Here is a 15,896-nt window from a genome sequence, read left to right on the forward strand (position 1 = left end):
CATATTATTTAATAGGATCCTGTGAATAACATGCCGCAATGCTCCTAAAATTTATAAAAGGGTACATGTCATATATTTAAAATCACGGTGAGTCATCTTTTACATAAGATATTCTGAACCTAATGTTCACCTGGTTGCTTCTCACAATATTTGGTCATTCTTAAAACTGGAATGATCTTTCCAGTGTTGACTTTGCTTCTTTCTCCAGGAATCAGTGGTCTTCAGTTTGTATTTTCAATTTGTATTTGTCCTGTTAATGCACCAACATTCAATCCCATAGACCTGTACATTGCCTTTCAGTTAAGCATGATATGTAAAATAAATAGGCTGTTTTGGGGGTTGTAGAACATGAAATGTGATAACTAGCTGATCAGTTGTGTTGTGCAGAAAACACACATACACAAAATCAAGAACATTTCTTGCAAAAACTTTTTTCTAATTCAACTACACTGATAATTATGCATTTACAAGAATAAACACAAGATTTCCTGTTGCAAAGCTGTGAGAGCTTTTGAATCAATGGTATAATTAGACTGAAACATGAGTAATTGGTATCTTAACGTTGTTAAGGTCTGCACTCACACGGTGGGGTTTCTAAGAACCCTTGAGAAGTCAGATGGATTCTTCGAAGAAAACAGCGGTGCAAATTGAAAGTATGGGTCCATACTTGAACCAGAGTGATTTGAGCATTGAATTCTCAGCACAAACGTACTTAACCCTTAAAAGGTCACATAGCCATTATGCATAAGGAAACAATATTAATAATTGTATTTATTGTACATATAGATCACAAATGAACATATTTCACTTTTTTATAAACATGATCTTTTTTTTTTTTTTAATGATCAAGGTTATTAATTGTATACTCCAGTGAACATTGCCCAAAAATGTGTTCCATTTCCAAATTGGGTATATGTAGTATTTGTTTAAAAAAAATCTTTAAATAAGAAATCTAAACTAAACATTTATTTATGTATTTATTTTCTGTTTGTTTTGTTTTGTTTTTAGAACCCCAATACAGAATATTTAGCTTTTAAATAATACGTTTCTGAAACAAATTGAGAAAGAGCTGTAATATGGTTTAGAATGGGATGAATTTTGACAAGGCAATCTTGGCTAAATTCAGATGCTGTGTTTTCTTGAAAATGTACCATTCGGGACATCATTTTTTTACATCATCATAACTTTTGAAAACCTGGTGCGAGGGCTCATTAATCATCAACTGAGATTAATTTCAAATCAATGAAAGATTTATTTCATTAACATTTGTGTTTATGCTAGTACCATTAATTTGACTGGTTGGTCTGAGTGCCTATAAGGTCAAACAATTTATTATCGAGTGGCGTTGATATTTCATCAGGTTCTCAAAATTAAATGCTGCTGAATCATGCCTGAAAGCATTTTTTTCTATAAGTTTATTATTATTATTATTATTATTATTATTATTATTATTATTATTATTATTATTACTTTATCTATAACTTTGAACACTTAAATGTAACCTTTGTAAAATACCAGTAGACACTATCATAGTAACATTTTGACAAAAGTTGAGGTGTGTTATTTGTATTATTAGTTTCTAAACTGATGTGTGTGTGTGCCTGTTTATACGTGTTTATACGTGTGTGTGTGTGTGTGTGTGTGTGTGTGTGTGTGTGTGTGTGTGTGTGTGTGTGTGTGTGTGTGTGTGTATATCTATTAAACCTATTCAACTACTCAACATGTAAGGAATACTTATATGTTTAAATGTTTAAAATATATAGTTAAGAACTATTCAGTTTATATTAGCATTATTCACCTTTCCTTTTTTGAAGTACTAGCCCTTTTAGCTCTAGTCTGTTTTATTGTGGAATCAAAAGATAAGTCTTCTTTAATACTGGAATCTCTACTGCTACTCACATATATAAGGTTTATTCCATTTCTGCCTGTGCTGCTGGCTTCAGGTATATAATCTGGGTCAAGATCACATTCCTCTTCACTTGATGAGCCAATATCCGATGACTAATAAAATGGCAAAAACGTTGTATGATTATAGACCTGCCATAGAAAGTCCTTGCTGAAATTCCCTACAAAACACTGTGCGTTAGTTATGCAAGTTCATCAATTTTATTGGGCTTAAAAGTTAAAAATACTGTTAAAATGTTATTGCTTAGTCTTATATGTGCGGCAGATCCCTGGAGATACATAACATTGAAATAGATGTGAGCAAAATAATTAAGCATATTTTTTTTATTGACTATAACATGATCCTATCTACTAACTGCTTAACATAGAATCTAACAGTTATTGCACTTTAATCAAGTCAACAAAATATATAATAATTATTAAAATGACCACACTGCTGTCCCCACATGGACCTAAAGCAGCCATGACAGTTTTCAATCAGGCCTGATGAATGGAGAACTGAGAAGCAGATGCTAGAGATACTAAATAGAACGTATCTCGTGGACTATGATGCCCAGTTTGTGTTCAAACAAGGCTATATGACAGATAGAGTGTACTAAAGATTGTGTATCATGTGGTACACTTTAATTAACATCAAAAATAGCCCCCCCCCCCAAAAAAAACAAAAGCATTCTTTAAATAACCCATTAGAAAAAAAAGAACATACACGATTTCTCAAATTCAGACAGACAGACAGACAGAGTGCATGTTTTCTGGTGCACTGAGAATTTTTCATGTTCAGTACAACTGAATGAAATCTAATGGCCTTCCTGAGTATCTTTCATGCAGGACACTTCAAAGTGCTCAACAAAACATGAAAAGCCTTATCGTTTGAAGTTCATGTTAGAAATACAACTAAAGTGTCATTCTTTTATTTGTATAACATTGCTCGGTTAAGATCATTTTTGTTTTCTGCTGAGAAATTAATTCATGCTTTCATCTCCTCAACACTGGACTATTGCAATGCTCTTTTGACTAGGGTTTCTGCTAAAGTACTCAATAGGCTTCAGTATGTGCAGAATTCTGCAGCCTGGGCTTTAGCTCATACCTCTTTTTGACACAAACCTGTACTGTATAAACTGCACTGGCTCCCTGTGAGGTATCGGGTTGACTACAAACTTCTGCTCCTTACCTACAGTATAAGACCTTAAATGATGCTACCCCTGTTTATTTGAGGGATCTATTGCAAGAGTAAGATAGCTTTTGCTGATTTGTTTTAACTTTTGATATGTTTTATTGAACTGATATTTTGTACATTCTGTGTTCATATTGTTGTTCTTGTTCAGTGCTTTGGGTCTGAGAAAAGTGCTCTATAAATAAAATGTATTATTATTATTATTATTATTATTATTATTATTATTATTATTATAATAATAATAATAATAATAATAATAATAATAATAATAATAATAATAATAATAATAATAATAATAATATAAAATAAAAGGCTAGATTCTGTGCTTTAAAATAGTTCCCCTCGGTAGGTGAGAATAGTGTGGTAACAAGGAACTAGCCTTCATGGGCCAAATGGCTTTTTCTCATTCATTTCTTGTGTTCTTTGCATTCAGAAGGAATTCTTAAAGCCCACTGTGTTTGATTGGAATGAGATAATGTAATTTATTCCTTTGTTGTTAAAAAATGTGTGGGTGGATTTTTTTTTACAAGGTCAAGTCACTGGACTAGCCTCAACCCTCCCCACTTTATTCGGGTTTGGGACTGTCCACTACACTGAAGTGTAACAGGTGGGGTTGTTAGCTACAGAATGTGCTTGAAATTGAATTGAAATTGTCAAATGGCCTGATGCACTGACATTTTAAATACTAAGGTGAAAATGGCATAATAATTGTATTAATTTTTCACAGTACCTTTAAAGGAGGAGTTTCCAGTGAAACAATAGCCATGTACAATCTAACTACTTTGATCCAGTCATTGGGAATTGTTTTCTATGTCCACTGAGCAGAGAATGCAGTGTTAATTAACAGTGAGTATTGTGTTTTACAGTACAAACTGTAATTGTAAGTTACAAACAAATAACACAATAGGAAAAAATTGCAATCCCTATCACACCAATGAGTCATTTTCACTATTTTTTTTCTAAAACGTGTAAGCCATCTGTTAAGGTTAACAAATAGGAAATACATTACTACATAGTTCACATATACTGCTATATTTAAGATCTCTAGGTTATTTATTACATGTATTACATTATTAGGTTATTTATTACATGTACTTAAAACAAAATAATTTGGCTGGGAATGTTAAATAGAATAGAAATACACTGATGGCATTGCACAAGTCTGGACGATACCTTACGCTATTCTTCTCAAAAGATGAGTTTCAATAACCTCATGAAATCAATCAAGAAGTGCTTAGTTAGACTAAAACTAGATATAATCTAGACCAAGAACCAAGGAGCAAGCTATTTTCACCTCAGTATTAAAACATTTAATTATGTGTAATAGGCAGTGATGTGTGATACACTACCGTTACTGATTCTGTCCTGTCCCCTGTCGGTGAGAAGAAACAAGATTAGAAGCTCTAAAACCATGAATGCTGAATGCATTGTGGTGAAGACGCTTGCTTGCAGTGCGCACAGCCTCAGGGCATTGGTGCTGTGACTTTGCTACACATGGGAAAAATGTGTAGCTATATCTGGAAAATAGCTGTCTATATCTTTCCACAACAGTAAGTTCACACTTTTTGTTGAAACTCTAATCACACGAATAGGGAATTAAAGTTCAACTCACCCTACTTTTCTAGTGTTATGTTAATTAATTTTCTTTAACAAAAATGCACCAATTCATAGAGGTTTCACTATGTGACTGCTCACATGATCTAATGTGATTTCACCGTTTGCTATTCAACATTGAGTTAATTCCTCAGTTCATTTAAATTATTATTATTATTATTATTATTATTATTATTATATATTATTATTATATAATAATAATATAATAATAATTTAATTGACAAATACGTTGATTTTACTCTATATAGTAATATCAATATGTCAAGGGATATGTCATACAATCTATCAATTTCGGATTCAATTTGTTTATTTTTTTTTTTTTTTTTTTTTTTTTTGAGATACATCCCATGTCTAGCTTTGCCATCCTAAGCATAGAAATGACATACCAAATCTATATGCATGTTCAGCATGCTTCAAACGACCTTGATACATCTGGGTTTTGTCATGTTACATGCTTGGGAGTTAAAATATGGAACAAGCTGTCACTGTAAAGTAAGCCTACAGTATTCAGGAACCTTGAGTCTGGTTGTTGCCCTTGGTTGCTGAGAACTATCAAGCATGATTGGTGTTCTTGAAAGAGAAATGCATTTTCTTCGAACAGACACCCAGTACACATTAAGCACATTAAGTGCTGTATATAATGTCTAGATATCTACCCTAAATCCGTTTATCAGTGGCATACTTTGCATGCTACAGTATGTTTCCATGCAAAACTACTGATGATTCAGTATATAATCAACATTCTTTACTTTCTGTACAGCAATTAATGGAGCAATGTACTTCCGTCCTGTTTAATATACTTACATTGCTACTTAGATACATTTCAAAATAGTACATTAACTGCTCTGCAACTACACTTTACAAACAATGTTATTCCATTGTTCAATTTGAACTACATGTAGTTAATGTACCTGCATTGACTACACAGTAATAGCATGCACTTCAAAATACAGGCACCTCAATGTATTTACACTATGGTTATGACTGACTACTAATGTGCACTACTAACACTTAGCACGCCATTGTGTGAATGGGAGTATGGAAGTCCATACATTACCAGCATGTATAAACAATGTTGCGTCCCTGCTCCTATTTTGTTAATGCACTGCCCCTTTATTTCAAAGGATATCCTAAAACTCCTGGTTCCGGGAAGTACAATTTCCAGTTCCTCAGAATTGTTTTTTTTGTTTTGAGTGTGTCTGATAATTTAAAATTGGATGTTCACATAACACAGCATTTACAGTATGTACCTCTGAGTCTTACAAACCAATGGTATTTGCCATCCATAGTCCTTTATGGATTTAAATATGAGAAGTTGCAATGTATCTAGCTAGACAATCTCCAGGGATTGACCCACAATACTGTACTAACCTCTTTATAGCCAAATGTTTTTGTCATAGATGTCATTTCGTGCCAGAACACACTACTGCATTTTCAACCTAGCAAAACTTTTTTCTTCTTATGTAATGGCACTAAATATGTGAAAAAAAATGAAAACAAATAAAAATGATATTCTACTTTTGAGAGGTATTTTGTCAACAATATAATTTGTTTGAAATAAATTATGTTAACAATTTAACATTAATTATTGAACCTATTGTTATTATACTCAACATAACATGTTTTCTGCATATGTCCATACAACAATGTAAAGTGCCTGCATGTGTTTTTACCCACTTCGTATTTTTTATGTCTAACAGTGGCAGACTCTTCCTCAACTGTGTCTCCAGAGTCCTCAAAACCACTGATGGTTTTATATAACACACAGAATGTTCCATGTATATGTCAGTGTAATAAACTTTGTCTATGTCACTACCACACAAATATAATGAAAAAAAGGTATAAACAAATACAGTTACTATAAGTTTCACAGATCATATACAATATAAGATGTAATAAATATAATATATAGAGTACAGTCAAATACAGTACAGATATTACATGGGATGTTTGTAGATGCAAACACTTCCAAATAAAAATATTTCTAAAGTTTAGAATTTAACAACAGTAATTACTTTGATGTATCATATGTTTTTGAAATAGAAAAAGAAATAGAAATGTTTTGTTGGACTGAGCAGGAGATCTGGGAATGTGGGAGAGTGACTGCTACAACACAGATCAAAGCCACAGTCCTATCAATCAAAGTAAACAGAGACAAGTCCGGCAGATTTGCAAAGGGATTGACTGTGTCTATATGAAGTTTTGTGCAGTTTAAAGACGGATTGCCGTATTTACACAGCTAAGAAGCAACGAGTATTGTGGGATCGAGCATAGCCGATGGTGGCTACCCAAAATCTGCAAAAGGGCTAGGTTTCAAAGGGTCTAGGTCTGCAAAGACAGGATCACCTCTGAGGGAATGTACAATACCATCTTTGTCTTTATTCCCTTCAGTCACAGCCATACAGATGTGTTGACATAGTGTCATACTAGATTGGCTCAAGATAATCCAGATTAAAATGTGGCATCAGAGAAATGATAGCCTAACAAAGATACAGATAAAAAGGTGTGTGAACCAGTTTGTTGTGCAATGTAATATTAGAGGAACGAGAGAGCCATTGGAAGCACTTGCTCTACCAGTACTGTAAATGCTGCTCAGACACATCAAAAAGGATGAGTTTTGAATTAATCAAGAAATTACAGTGAAAGCACAGGTTGTTTGGTGTCATTGCAGAAAAAAGAAAAACAGCTGCCCCCAGAATTTTTTCAATGCTGTAAGTGTCAGTTTACCCTTATTTCCATATCCTTTATTGGGGAGAAATGAGCAAAACAACCAAAGTGCCATTAAGGGATATTAACTTGTGTGTATTTTACACATGTATATGGGCTCTGAACAACACACACTCACTTACAGTTTGCATAATCAATGCCAGACATGTAGCATTGTCTGTCGTGATCACACATGATCTTGGAAACTCAAAAAAACAGAACAAAACAAAACCAAAAAAATCAATACATTTGGCAAAAAGATAAGTCTTGAATAATATTGACAATAAATGTTTCTTTGATAATCTTTGGCTTCCAGATGACCTGTCTGAGTCTGTACAAGCTTGTTTCAGAGGTCTAAGGGTTATCTTTTCTATGCTTTACAAATATGAAAAAGGGATTTTGCAGAAAAATAGGATTTTCCACAGCTAAACATAATGATCTGACTTGACACTTTCAGATACTCAAAAAGCTGTAAAATAATAGAATGCTGCTTGGATGTACAGTCTGTGGTGCATTCTCCTTTTACACTACTCTTCAGGGACCTTATCCATTAGGGGTGATATCACTAAATGTGACTTTATAACCCACCTTCACAACCTAAGGAACTGTCACTGCTTCACTTCTCAGTGTGTGCTGAACTGCTCTCAACCTTGTTTTACTATGCATTTCATTGTCACTTGAGAGTTGGATTTTACTAAATCAGTATTATGCAGTACAATTCAGATGATACCGAACATTTGCTGACATGATTTCTATTTTCGATTTTTCAGTTATTGGTAAGTCTGGGGTAAAGTCCACAAAGTCTTTCATCTGAGGCTGAGCTCAGTCTGTCAGTGTTTTCCTACAATTAATATCATAAAGATTTTTTTTTTTAACTTTAAAAGACCTCAAAAGATTAACTGTATCATCTATGAAAGCAAAGATGTGCTACTGACACTATGTAAATTACTCAAAAAAGCTTTTGACATGTGATTAACTATACAATGTCCTTATATTATGAGTTACTACAATACCAACAAGGTAATAGGTCCTTCATGACAGTTTATTATAGCTCTATTCAATTAAGTATTTGTGGACCCCCCATTTAACCATAATTTAGGATTCATGTTTTGATGATAAGATGATAACACTATGTAACACAATTTTTGTTCCTGGGTAGTAAGTGTTATTTTCTAATTGCTTATGCCTCAAAAGTATAAAAATGGCTATTATTCCCCACAGACTTTCCTTTTGTGACCAGGAGAGTGACATTTTGAAATTTATCTATTTCCAATGAGAAAACGAGCGAATTTATGTCTTTTCGTTCACATAAAGTCAGAAAAAAACAACATATGAATCCAAATTAACATGTATTTATACTAAAGTAATACAAAAATGACTACAAAAGATTTAGAAGTGAGTATTTTTTCGAGATTTACGATTATACTGTAAATCACTTTCATGAATCAGCCCCCAAATGTAGTCTCCCATCATGTTCTCGTTATACTGTCCTTGGTAGCGGCGTTCAAAGTCCAGTATATCCTGGTGGAAGCTCTTGCCTTGCTCCTCCGAGTACGCTCCCATGTTCTCCTTGAATTTATCTAGATGAGCATCAAGGATATGGACTTTGAGGGACATCCTACAGCCCATTGTGCCGTAGTTCTTCACCAGATTCTCAACCAGCTCCACATAGTTTTCGGCCTTGTGATTGCCCAGGAAGCCCCGAACCACTGCGACAAAGCTGTTCCAAGCCTCTTTCTCCTTACTAGTTAGCTTCTTGGGGAATTCATTGCACTCTAGGATCTTCTTTATCTGTGGTCCGATGAAGACACCGGCTTTGACCTTTGCCTCAGACAGCTTAGGGAAGAAGTCTTGAAGGATCTTGAAGGCTGCCGACTCCTTATCTAGAGTTCTGACAAATTGTTTCATAAGGCCCAATTTGATGTGCAGTGGTGGCATCAGCACCTTCCGGGGGTCCACCAGTGGCTCCCACTTGACGTTGTTCCTCCCCACAGAGAACTCGGTCCGCTGTGGCCAGTCCTGCCTGTGGTAGTGCGCCTTGGTGTCCCTGCTGTCCCAAAGGCAAAGATAGCAGGGAAACTTGGTAAAACCACCTTGGAGACCCATCAGGAATGCCATCATTTTGAAGTCTCCTATGACCTCCCAGCCATACTCATCAGACTTCAAGACGTCCAGCAAGGTCTTGATGCTGTTGTAATCCTCTTTGAGGTGCACCGAGTGAGCCAGGGGAAGAGACGGGTACTTGTTACCATTATGGAGCAGCATGGCTTTGAGGCTCCTGGATGAGCTGTCAATGAAGAGGCGCCACTCATTCTGGTTACAGGCGATTCCGATTGCCTCGAACAGACTGGTCACATTGTGGCAGAAGCAGAGCCCATCTTGACGGGTGAAGAAGCTGGAAAAAGGTTGGTGACGCTTCCTCTGATCTGCGACTTGCACACTTTCATCCAACAAGTTCCATTGCTTGAGCCTAGACGTCAAAAGCTCGGCATTGGACTTGGTGAGACCAAGATCTCTAATCAAGTCGTTGAGGTCTTTTTGGTTGGGGTAGTATGGGTTTCTCTCCTCAGCTCCACCTCTGAAATTGTCATCTGGATCTACAACGTCTTCCTCGCTCTCTGACTTGCTGCTCTCTTCTAAAGACGGCTGCTCTCTCTCTGGAGGAGTGGGTACGGGGAGCTCATGGCAGTGTGGCACCGGGGCGATGGATGAAGGAAGGTCCGGATACGTGATAGCAGGTGCATTCTTGCCAGTCCGACGTTTGGAAGGGTCCACCATGCAGAAGTAGCAGTTGCTTGAGTGGTCAGTGGGTTCCCGCCAAATTCTTGGGATAGCGAACTTCATGGCTCTCTTTTCCCCTCTGTACCATCCTACAAAAATACATTTATTTCACCCATGACTAATGTGTAAGAGATTCTCGCAACATTTTTCATATATGATATATTTTTTCAATAACATTGAAAATTGTAAAACATTTTAAAATTAAAAACTGTTACAATTTTAAAAATTTTAACAAATTTTATAACATAAAATTCCGAGCAACAATTGTCCATCTTACCTTCCAGATTTTTTTTGCAGTGCTCGCAGGTGAAATTAGGTGCCCAGGGTTTGTCTTGATCCCCGACAGGCATGCCAAAATATGCCTTGTAGGCCTCACACATCTTAACAGATGCTTCCACGGAGTACTTTTTCGCTCTTGTCTTGATAAATTGGCCGCAGACAACAAAATGCGTCTGCCGGATGCTTGCAGCCTCTTGATGCCATCTCAGAAAAATGCAGATATGTATCCACTTAAGCAGCTGGAACTAAACTGAACTGGTGGGCTTAAGGCCCCTGTATTTATACTACTATTTATATTACTGGAAAGTTCTAGAAAGTTCTATAAGTTACTCCAAGTTTACTCAGCACTGAATCTATCTGGAATGTTCTGGAAAATAGGTAAATTTCAAAATATCACTGTCCTGGTCACAAAAGCAAAGTTTGTGGGGAATAATAGTCATTTTCTATACTTTTGAGGCATAAGCAATTAGAAAATAACACTTACTACCCAGGAACCAAAAAAAAAAAAATAACATTTGTTACACGGTGTAATTAATGTCTACATTTTTGCTAAAGTGATTTAATAAATTAACACATAGAAATAATTCCAGACGTTAACGTTGACCTGCGGAACAGGGAGGGCTGATGGAGATATGAATTGTGAGGATTTAGCCAGGCTAGTATTGTATTGACCTGTTATGGAATTTAGCCAGGCTGGGGTAACTTATTGTTGTTCTTCAGAATAGTTCCATAGAGTCTGTAATGTATTAAGAGTAGACAGGACCGTGGTTTAACATGTCATCAGATGGACAGCATCTCCTCCGTACTGGAGCACTGGTTGAGCTCTGGCTCAGAAGAGAGTGCTCCCACTGTGTCACCAACACTTCTGCTTAATCTGATTTATATTATCCAAGTATAGACCAGGCTCAAGCCTGTATGGCAAGGCAGATATAATATTATTATAAAAGGGTGAGGGCCGGAATTATCTTTGCTGGAATAAAATTACTGAGTAAGCAGAGATATCCCGTTTGGAACCCTAGGGCCACCTACAGCTGTGGCCAAAATAGCAGTGCCTAGAATTTTAGCATTAAACATAATTAAAAAAAAAAAAAAAAAAAAAAAAAAAAAAACTATATGAACATAATTTAAATCTTTTATTTAACATCATTTAATCAAAGAAACTACAAAATGACATCAAAAGTCAACCGGAAGCCATAATAGCAATACCATATTTCATGTTAGATTTCAAAATGTCACATTTTTTAATTTTTTGTCAGTTTTTCGTTAAGTATATGGAAAACTACAAAGCGGCATGTAATGCAAAATGTTAATGTAACTTTATTCAACAGGTTTCATTCGACTTTCTGAAGCAGAATGTGTTAATTCTATAGGGTGATGCTAAACTTTATGTCACCCGTGAATTTCCCAGCACCAGCAGTACAAACTACAAAAAAAGTGTTTTTTTAATGAAAATTGGATTTAGAGGGATTAAGTTCTCCCTAAGTTTAAAAGTTCAAAATTTTCATTTTGTTGTTAAATATTATTTATTAAATCTTAATTTAGCATTAAATGTTTGTGTGTTATTACCTTATAGAAAGTATACCATAATAATATATAAGTAGTATATATATATAACTATATAAATATTATAATATATATATATATATATATATATATATATATATATATATATATATATCCCATGGAGTATTAGTAATCAAAATTATTCAGGAAATGATAAGCGTAAATTACTTGTTGTCTGACTGGTTCTACTTTTTTACTTTGGAAAATACATCCATCCAATTGACTACTCAGACGCTGACGTTGTCTTTTTGCAAGCTTGCATATGATTGGCCTCAAGGAAATGACAATATAGCTTGTGTCACAGATATGTGGCAGAACCCACTGCATGTGAAATTCAAAAAAATTAATTAGAAAAATCTTTTCACCTGTTTTGCAAACAAAACGTCCTGCAACCCTTTAAATATCTCCAAAGAAACGCGGCTTTCTGGAGTAAACTACAAGTTTGTTCATAAGAAGAAGAAGAAGAAGAAGAAGAAGAAGAAGAAGAAGAAGAAGAAGAAGAAGAAGAAGAAGAAGAAGAAGAAGATATTTAACATGAGCAATCGTAATGTCTGAAGAAGGTGAAATAAACGATAGAGCTGAGCAGGGATACGACAGCCCAGCAGAGTCAAGTGCAGAGAGCATTTCATTACTCCAGCACCCGGGAGCTGAAACCTCTTCTGCAAATCAACAGGGAGAGGGCATTTCAACTCCACATAACCAACGGAGATTCTCTCTTCACCAACATGGACTGTTAACTCACCAGTATAGAGAGGACACTTTCCACGTTCAAGAAGCAAAGTTAATTCAACGATGTGGGAATACCGGCATTTCGTTTCATTATGGAGAGAAACCGCAAAGTGAACATTATGAAAAGCAAGGGTCTTTCTTTCAGAACCATGGACAGAACGAATCACAATTCCGCCAATATGAAGAAAACTACTCAGCATTCCAGGAAGATGGACAGCGTTTTCAGAGTAAACAGAAATTTGGGGATTATTACTCCCATAACTTGGATTATTTCCCTGATTTAGACAACGAAAACGATTGCACTGGACAGTATATGTAAGTAGCATCGACTGTTCCAAACCATTATCTGGTGTAGCATTTTAACGCAAGTGTTTTTTTTTTTTGGATTACTCTGTAAAATTCTTGCTTTAATTATTCAACATATATACTAATGTATTCGATTAGAGCCACCAAAACGGATAATTCAAACTGAAATTGAATAAAATGAAACGCAATCGAAACTTAAATAAAACCTTAAACTAAACAAAGGTAATAGGTCAATCAAAATCATAATTTTTAGCTCCCCCCAGGATGAATAATGTCTGGTAACTCAATATTATTCAAATAATAAGAACATTGTGATTAGCTACTTGGAGTAGGGGAATCCTCGTTTCTAGAAAGTGTGAAATATAATACTTTGAAATTAAATCCTTCCTTCTTTACACAAGTAGGCTATACAGTATGTAAAAAAGACAACTTATTTTATGGTTTTAAATTAACCTTATTATGAAGACACACTGGTTAATGTGTATAAAGAGGTGGAAACTCAATAGAACCATGCACATTTGTTTTCTGTTCAACTGCTTCACTGATTAGTAATACACCCATGCCTATATTCATTTAAAGGTGTACAGCTGAGACCGATTGGATACACAATGCTAGACAGATTGGATACACAGTGCATGGCTACAGCTTTCTTTCAAATTAATCAGAATGATTTCTACTGGATTGAGATCTGATGATTGCCAAGGCAGTTCCAGAACTTTTGTCTTCGTTTTCTTCTTAGTGGTCAGGTTGGAAGATAAATGTTTTGCTACATGTCTACATTTATGTGATCTTTAATCGCATAGGTACAAGGTTTTCATGGCAAACATATTTCTTCGATGTGTTTGATGAATGTTCTTTAAAAGTGGTTTGTATCTACGTGCATACAACTCTTCTGTGTTCAGGTGCCTTTCTACAGTTCTTTTGTGCTCTATTGTGCCCGATGCGTCTTAATCTTTCTTTATCTCCTTGGTTGTTAAGCTATGATTTGTTTTTGTAGCTGCTCAGACGATTCTTCTACCTGCTATCTTTTTTTCTGGCTACTGTCATCATAATGCAGCTTAGTCACTGTGTAATGGTTTTCATATATATATATATATATATATATATATATATATATATATATATATATATATATATATATATATATATATAATATATCGCTATTAGATTTTTACAGACTTTGTAAAGGTGCTAATGCTGTTGTCAAAAACAAATACTTACAATTGCTTAGGTGTTTTTTTACTATAAGAAACTACCAGAAATTTTGTAATTTGGTATTTCTCATACTAATTATTGGCTAAGGGTCATTACATGCTTGCATTGAACATGTTTTCTTGAACATTGATGTGGGTAGACAGCTAGTGTGTCTTTTAAACATCAAGTTGCATTTATATGATGTACAATTTTTTTTTGTTGCATTTATGTATTGCTAAGACCATTATAGGTGAAATGCTGTTGTTGTTGTTATTGTCTACTTGCTCAAACAATTTGCTTCGTTTTCTGTAATCCTTGAATCAAAAGTCAAGCTTTCCCTCATAAAAAATTAAGTGCAGATAACTACAGGTAAAAATAGGTTCAGAAACAAGAGAGCATTGCTTAAAATCTAATTTCCACAGGATGCATACACTTTATAAGTATTGGTTGCTCTTCTGTTGCTTTATATAGGGTCTTGGTGTATGTTGCTTAAGCTCACACTGATAGCTATAAACATGGCAATATTTGAAGGATGACACCAGCAAATCTTAACATAGGAACCTATTGTGTAGCACAGTACTATAGAACAGTTGGTGTCCATGCATTTGAGAGAACATGCACCACATGACAAGGAGGATTTGACAGGAATTAGAGATAGTTCAAAAAAGAAAGTAGGGAAAATCAATAAAACAATATTGAGCAGTAAGGTTTAAAACCACTCAGAACAAGTGTTAATTTCAATGTTTTTGTTTATTTTAGGTCTTTTTGAAAGTGTTGTCATGTGCCATTGGCTTCTTTCATTCTTAACTTACCTTTCATACAGAATGGGACATCTTGAATGCTTATCTACAGTACTTGAGCAACATCTATATCTGTGTTTACATATACAGTAATCTGTCACATATCCACCCTAATCCACCATGATGAACCTCTTCAGCAACATTAGGTATTTTTTTAACAGAGGAGATGAGTTCCTACCGAAGTTTTCTTATATTGTGTTGTATGTGCTCCATGCGCTGCTATTGCTGGTGGTGTCACGTGAACTGTTCAATGTGTTGATATGTAAATAAACATTGTTCATCTGCAAGACCTATCTACTTCTGAATCTCCTGCCTATCAATGAGCAGCGAATGCATGCACACACATTGCAAATACCCTGTCACAGGCATTAATACCCTGTATCTTTCGAAACAAGAGATTTAGGGGAGTTCCCTAATAAAAGCAGAATCTCAAAACAATAATTGTGTGAATATAGTAATTGTTTTCACTGTGTATAATGGTATTTAAAACAGGATTCATTGTTCATTATTAATACTGATTACTATATTAATTATTCAGTTCCATGTAATGCTACACCTACCATACATTAAAATAAATATCCACTGTAAGAGAGCAGAATTGGCAAGATATGTTGGTGTTAGTTGTTCTGCGCTACTGAAAGGGATGAGCTAGGGCTTTCCCAGGCACCTTGAGGAAGTGCCTGTTATTGATCATTTTATTATAGATTCTTCATAAATAAGTAAAAAATGAATAATGTTTATGAAAAACTCATCTGAAAAGAAAAATGGAAAAACTCCTAGTAGCTCAAAAAAGTATGAATTCTAAATCGCATTATTGATCAAGAAATGTCTTGCAAGTACTATAC

Source organism: Polyodon spathula, chromosome 22 (genome assembly GCF_017654505.1).
Source record: "Polyodon spathula isolate WHYD16114869_AA chromosome 22, ASM1765450v1, whole genome shotgun sequence".
Lineage (NCBI taxonomy): Eukaryota > Metazoa > Chordata > Actinopteri > Acipenseriformes > Polyodontidae > Polyodon > Polyodon spathula.